The sequence below is a fragment of the Grampus griseus genome (assembly GCF_964374135.1).
Source record: "Grampus griseus genome assembly, chromosome: 8".
NCBI classification, from domain to species: domain Eukaryota; kingdom Metazoa; phylum Chordata; class Mammalia; order Artiodactyla; family Delphinidae; genus Grampus; species Grampus griseus.
This window is the reverse complement of record NC_139002.1, coordinates 63,468,799-63,473,995: the sequence shown is the minus strand read 5'-3', so window position 1 is coordinate 63,473,995 and position 5,197 is coordinate 63,468,799. Positions and strand designations below refer to the sequence as shown.

The 5,197-nt window shown below is 47.9% G+C and overlaps 1 pseudogene across 1 annotated transcript in view; it reads right to left on the bottom strand.

Moving 5' to 3' along the window:
• Nucleotides 1-291: 291 nt before the first annotated feature.
• LOC309826112 (olfactory receptor 10T2-like) overlaps nucleotides 292-5,197 on the bottom strand; it is a 21,751-nt pseudogene continuing 16,845 nt past the window's right edge. The window contains exons 3-4 of the transcript in view: nucleotides 4,429-5,173; nucleotides 292-796 (exon numbers count right to left, since the gene is read on the bottom strand). The product of the transcript in view is annotated as an olfactory receptor 10T2-like (transcript). The remainder of the gene's footprint in view (nucleotides 797-4,428; nucleotides 5,174-5,197) is intronic.

Genomic DNA, 5,197 nt, shown 5'->3' with positions numbered 1-5,197 from the left:
CTCATCCAATCAGTTGAAAGCCTTAGGAGAAAAGACTTAAGTCCCCTTAAAAAGAAGGATTCTGTCTCCAGGATGCCTTTGGACTCAAAACTGTGACATCAACTCTTACTGGAAGTTCCAATCTCCTGGGCTGCCCTGTGCATTTTGGAATTGCCGGCTCCCATAAATGTGTGAGCCAATTCCTTTAAAATAAAAACAACAACAACATTATAGTGGTTCTGTTTCTCTGGAGAATCCTAGCTAATAGAACTCTAACCAGCTTTCCTCTCCCCTCTCTTACTGTCTTACAACTCATTCTCCATATACCAACCATAGCATAAATCTAAATAGGTTGCTTTCCGGGCGGCGGTGACGGAGGTGGGCCTGGCGGGTCCGCGCGGCCTTGGGGCCGGAGCCCGGGTCCCCGCCCACTCCAGCGCCCGCCGCCGGCCGAGCCCCGCGCCCCGCGCCTCCGTCCTGGGTCGCGGTGGTCGGAGATGCGCCCGGGTCCACGGGACAGGCGAGCGCAGAGTGGGAGGTTCCGACGCCTCCGCGGAGCATCGCGGGTCCGGGGCTGGGGGCGCCACGGCTTGCTATGCTCTCCGCTCTTTCTCGGCTCTGAAGCCTCGAGAACAAGGCTAGGCAGCAGTAGTTTAATGGGGAGTTTGCCTGCTGGGAACTAGGGGCCTGCTGGGGTCTCAGTTCTTGGCTGGCCCCGAACACGAGGTTGCCAGGCGCGTGAGGGCAGAGGGTAGGAGTGAGCCGCTGGTGCAGTGATGAGCAGGGAAGGAAGGACACTGGCTGTTGGCCTGTGAACCTAGGCAAGAAGGACCAGCCAACACAATCCAGACCAAGGTCCGTGGGCCCAGCTCTGTCCTGGGCGGCTGGTCAGTGGAAACGACCTGCGGGTGTGGCTCTTGTCACTCCTGGCTTCAGGACAGATCCTGCTGCCCAGGGCACCGCCCTCAGTCCTCCAGGAGAGTGCGCCTGAGTGGAGGGGTGGGGGGTGCCCGACTCAGCATGGCGGCCACGCATGTCTAGTGTGCCTACAAGGGCAGTGGGGAGCCTGGGGAAGTCATGGCCTTGGGAATGTCCTCTGATGAAAAAAGAGCCCGCAGTCTTATAAAATAACTTTTGTGTGGAACGTTGGTGTGTTGAAAAGCAGTTCTGTGTGCTTTTTTTCCCCCTTGGTGTGGATCAGCAGTGCTGAGGCAGCAGGCGTGATACAGAAGTGTGAGCAGAGACCGCCTGGAATCCCCAAACTCCAGGGAAACTAGAGGTGGCAGCAAGCCAGTGAAGAGGACAGGAGCTGGGGGCGGTGGCGCTGGCGGCAGCCCAGTAGGTGCCCCTCTTCTCAGGTCCCTAATCCTGGCTCCAGCTGGGTGGTCAGGGCAGCTGCAAGGTCTTCTGCGCGAGCAGAGCTCACAGTCCTGAGCGGTTCTTCGCTGTGTTTGGGCCCTCTCCCCCCATCCAAGGGGAGAAATCTAGATGAGGTTTAAGAATTAGTGCTTTAGGGCTTCCCTCGTGGCGCAGTGGTTGCGAGTCTGCCTGCCGATGCAGGGGACACGGGTTCATGCCCCGGTCTGGGCGGATCCCACATGCCGCGGAACGGCTGGGCCCGTGAGCCATGGCCGCTGAGCCTGCGTATCCGGAGCCTGTGCTCCGCAACGGGAGAGGCCACAACAGTGAGAGGCCCACGTACGGCAAAAAAAAAAAAAAAAAGTGCTTTAAGAATGTGGATCTCATAGTTGAAACCTCGGAACACATGTTTTCAGTACAAGGTGTTAAAGTGAAGGGATGCCTTTTCAAGGAGGGTGTCTCCATGTGGGCAGAACTAGAGAATAAATGGGTCTTAAATAAACAAAACAAAACAAACAAAAAAATCTGAATAGATTAATTCCTTTGTTAATATCCCCCAGACTTTGAATAAAGGCAACAATTCTTAACATGTTTACAAAGTCCTGAATGTGTCCCTATTATATTTCTATCTCTCAGCACTCTTCCCTCATTCCCCAAACATTCGAACTCTAGGTATCATTGGTATTCTTTTAAAACCACAGTATGTCCATATTCTTTGCCACCTTAGGACACTTTCACATGCAGTACCTCTGCCTGAATGCATTTTCCCTCTCACCTTTGTAACACCAACTTATGCTATATGTATGCACTTAAGTGTTGTTTCCCATCCTCTTGGAAGCCTTCTTCAGGCGCCAGACCAAATTAAGTACACCTGTTATCCCCCGTAGACACCCTCCCTACACACATATTATTTTTCAGAATACTCAGTGCACTTGCAACTACAGATTCAGTATTTGTTTTCTCCAGAATGCTGGGCTCTTCATATAGACACATTTAATGTCTTTCTTTTCCTGTGTGTCTAATTTTTACACACTTCCTGCAACACAGTAAGCATAAATGTATATTTAAAACGTATGAATGAAAAATTAATAAATGAGTGGATGTATGAAGGATTTGCTCTAGCATGAACCACTGACTTGGCGGCCTTTGAATCTGTTGAATGTCAGCCTGATTCAAGTGGTGGAATGTTTATGTCAGATCCTGCTACACCTGTGATAGGCTTTTACACAAACCCATGCTCACCACAGTTACACCACTGCCATGACACTGTTTAACTCAGATTGGTAAATAGCATCTCAGCCTGGTTTAGTAAAAGCTATGTAATCACTCTCTGCTGAATAATGTGTCCCTTATGCCTTGGAATGGTTGGAGAGTTAGAACATGTACAAGTCAAATGTTAGTAAGAGTAGTAGTAGCAGTAGCGAGAGAATTAGCAAAGGAGCTAACAATAGGAGATAGTTTACTACCTTCCAGTTACTGTTCCCAGTAATTACAAGTAGTGACCCAATTAATCCTCAGAATAACCCCAGAAGGTGTATTGTAATTGGTACTTTACAGAAGATGTAACTGAGGCATATAAAGGTTAAGCAAAAGTTCAAGGTCACAAATATCCTCTTAATACTCTGTCTTCTTTTAAGGCACATCCTCTCTGTGGAGGGGCAGAATGAGGGGCTCTTTCATACTTCACCACCTGAGGACTTTCATTTGTCTGTGACACATTTCTTTCTAGCCAGCCCTTTCTGTTCAGAGTAAGTATGCAGACTCCTACATCTGGATATGTCAGGCAAACTTGTATTAGATCAACTTTCTGTCACAAAGTAAATAAGAAGCAGGAAAAATATTGTTAAATGTTTGAAGGCATAGACTACTGGTTTCATTGAAGATGAAGTTGCTCCATACCCTTCAGGTCCTCCCTCTTTTTACTAAAAACATGCCTAGATGAAGCAACAAACAAGCATAGGAAGATTCTAAATGGGACAGAGAAGAAGGCAAACCCCTAAGGACTTTGGACCTGAGGAAATCACATAGTGCTGAGTCCCTGCATTTTCTTATTGCTTCCATATATCCTGTACGGATTGCTGCACGAACCTCTAACTCAGAACCATCAAGAGACACAGACCAAAAACAGCTTTAAGAAAAGTCTGTTCTTGCTAGCCAAAGAACTGGGAAGAGGGTGACCTTAACAGAATAGAAAACATTTTTGCAATACCTGTCTTACTCCAGACAAATACCAGTGGAAAAATCGTACCTGTCTCCCACTGGCAGGATTCATTGGGGCCAAGCAGGGAGGTATTCTTCACCCCACCCACCCTTTGATTCTCCTGCCAGGGTATTGTCAGTGGGGTCCAGCAGGGAAATGAACCGCCTCTGTCATCTGGCAGCAATGAGACAATGAGGAAGTGTGAGGTGGTACTAGTTGGTACTCTGCTCCCCTGTAACCGCACCCCCCTTGTGAGTAGGGGTCCAGTGGAGACCTGAGCTTCCACCTCCACCTGCAACAACAGAGCAGTGTGAGCCAGCTCTGCAGGTCTCCCCTCCCTAGTGGCAGTGGAACCCAACAAGGAACTGACCTTACTTGGAAGAAAGGAGGTGTGCTAATTGGCATCACACTATAACTGGGAAGGAGATGACAAGGTGGTGGCGGGAGCTGCATTTGCATCTCGTTCATCTGCAAGGAGGCAGTGGGTGTCAGCACTGCATTTTCCCAGAGCTGTGTCACTAGTGCTCAGCAGGAAGCTGAAGAGATACACATACACCTAGTAGTTGCAGTGACAGGGGCCATCCTCCTAAAAAAGGATTGAATCTGATCCAGAGTCTCAAAATATCCTAAATGTCTCTGCTGCAGTAAAAATCGCTGTCATACCGAGAACTAGAAAAATTACAATTCAATGAGAAAAGACAATATATGTGTAGATCAAGATGAAAAGGATGTTGAAATTATCTGGTAAGGATTTTAAGGCAGACATCAAACAAATGCTTCAATGAGCAATCATTGAAATTCTATTTCTTTGAAATAGAAAAGTTACAGCAAAGAAATAGAATTATGAAGTATAACCAAGGGGAATTTCTAGATCTGAAATATATAATCACTGAAGTTCAAAAGAAGCAATGGGATTAAGCAGAGGTGTTGGCACCGTATGTGTCACAGCCATCAGCATATCTTCAGGGAATGAGTTGCTGTGCTTGGGCCTCAAATAGACATAGCGAGCAAATCCAATAGTGTATGCACACTACAGTGAGGTGGAAGGAGCAAGTGGAGAAGGCCTTATACCTCCCCTGGGCAGAGGGTATCCTCATAACTATGGACCCAGTGAAGACACAGGAAATCATAATGAAAATAAAGCCGCCCACCAACACAATGGCAGAGAACAGAAAAATAGCCATTTCATGCTAGGGAGTATAGTCACAGGCAAGGCAGACCACAGGTGAGATGTTGCAAAAGAAGTGTGGAAGGTGTTGGAGTCACAGAAAGACAAGTTGAATACTATGAGGACAGTGCACACAGAAACCAGGAACCCAGCCACCCAAGCGGCCATCATCCGCTGAAAGCAGATCTTATGGGTCATCAGGATGGAGTAGTGCAGTGGGTTGTGAATAGCAGTGTAACGGTCATAGGACATGGCAGCCATGATGAAGCAGTTATTGCCTGCCAAGCCAAAGAAGAAAAACATCTGTGTGGCACACTCAAGAAGAGAAATGGTCTTACTGTCTGATAGCAAGTCCACCAATATGTGGGGGATGATGACCATAGTGGTACAGGTTTCTGAAAAGGAGAGACCACAGAGGAGAAACTACATGGGGATGTGAAGGTTGTGACTGAGGTTGATGGCCACCACTATGGACACATTTGCAGCTAGGA